The sequence below is a fragment of the Trichechus manatus genome, unplaced genomic scaffold, assembly GCF_000243295.1.
Source record: "Trichechus manatus latirostris isolate Lorelei unplaced genomic scaffold, TriManLat1.0 scaffold00039, whole genome shotgun sequence".
NCBI lineage: Eukaryota > Metazoa > Chordata > Mammalia > Sirenia > Trichechidae > Trichechus > Trichechus manatus.
Genome location: NW_004443975.1, coordinates 14,846,692 through 14,848,266, shown reverse-complemented (window position 1 = coordinate 14,848,266; position 1,575 = coordinate 14,846,692). Strand labels below are relative to the sequence as shown.

Below are 1,575 nucleotides of genomic sequence, written 5' to 3'. Positions count from 1 at the left end.
TTTAATTGGATACTGTTAAATAAGAAAGTCATTGATCTTTGTATTTGAATCTTGTGTTTGGCTGTCTTTGCTATTTTAAATTTATGAAAAATGCTAACAGAGGAGGAGTTCTAAGAATATTGTAAAAAATGTTTCTTTATGGTTGGAGAAACTATTTTATTAGCAATCACAAATAATCTGATTTACCCATTTAATACAGTAAAAATATAATTAAGCTAGTTGTTTGGCATCTTGTGGATAAATAGTTAAATCATAGATTTAAAATACTTTTTTTCTGATTACAAAAGTAATATTTATTAATTTAGATTGTTTTGAAAATATAGAAAGGCACAATTTAAAAAAATTTATAACTCTCCGCCACCACTCATTCTTTCAAAAGTTTGGGTTCATTTCTTCTGTGTATCTATATATCTATAATTTTTACATAATTAGAATTATGATACAATTTCTATTTTGTGGCCTGCTTTTTAAAGAAGAATATACTGTTAAAATTTACCTGTGTTTTTAATGTAATTAGCTGAACTTCTAGAGAACTGACTGCATGTTTTGGTACCGTTCTGACGCAGCTTAAGAGACGCAGATGGTAAGTGACTTTGCCACAACAGATAAATTCTGTTTACTCAATATTAATTACTTAAAAGAAACAAAACAAAACAAAATAGAAAAAAGACCTAATATAGACTTTTGCTTTGGGGAAGATGGAGTAGACATACTTTCCCCTATTCCTCCTACTAAGTATAACTAAGAACTCTGGGCATTATACGTAAAATAAGCTGGAGCAAAGGAGAATAAAGAGTGCTCACTTTGGCAGCACATACACTAATATTGGAATGATATAGAGAAGATTAGCATGGCCCCTGCACAAGGATGAAACACAAATTTGTGAAGGGTTCCATATTTTTGAAAACATTCTTTGATGGTTACGAGGGCAGGGAGGGAGAGGGGAATTCACTAACTAGATAGGAGACAAGAATCAATCTTAGGTGAAGGGAAAGACAGCATACAATACAGGGGAAGTCAGCACATCTGGACTAAAACAAAAGCTAAGAAGTTTCCTGAACACAGCCAAACACTTCGAGGGACAGTGTAGCAGGGGAGGCAGTCTGGGGACCATGGTTTCAGAGGACATCTAGGTCAGCTGGCATAACAAACTTTATTAAGAAAATTTTCTGCATCCCACTTTGGTGAGTGGTGTCTGGGGTCTTAAAAGCTAGTGAGCGGCCATCTAAGATGCATCAATTGGTCCCAATCCACCTAGAGCAAAAGAGAATGAAGAACACCAAAGACACAGGAAAATGTTAGCCCAAGAGACAAAAAGGAGCACATAAACCAGAGACTCCATCGCCCTAAGACCAGAAAAACTAGATGGTGCCCGGCTATGACCAATAACTGCCCCAACAGGGAACACAACAGAGAGTCTCTGATGGAGGAAGAGAAGAGTAGGAGCAGAACTCAATTCTAGTAAAAAGACCAGACTTAATGGTCTGACTGAGACTGGAGGAACCCCAGAAGACATGGCCTCTGGACTCTCTGTTAACACAGAACTAAAACCATTCCCGAAACCAACTATTCAGT

At 36.4% G+C, this 1,575-nt stretch overlaps 1 non-coding gene across 1 annotated transcript; it reads left to right on the top strand.

Annotated features, from left to right (window-relative positions):
- The first annotated feature begins 795 nt into the window (after positions 1-795).
- Positions 796-902, top strand: LOC111820487 (U6 spliceosomal RNA). The gene has a single exon (XR_002824041.1). It is a non-coding gene; the product is annotated as a U6 spliceosomal RNA (small nuclear RNA).
- The last annotated feature ends 673 nt before the right edge of the window (positions 903-1,575 follow it).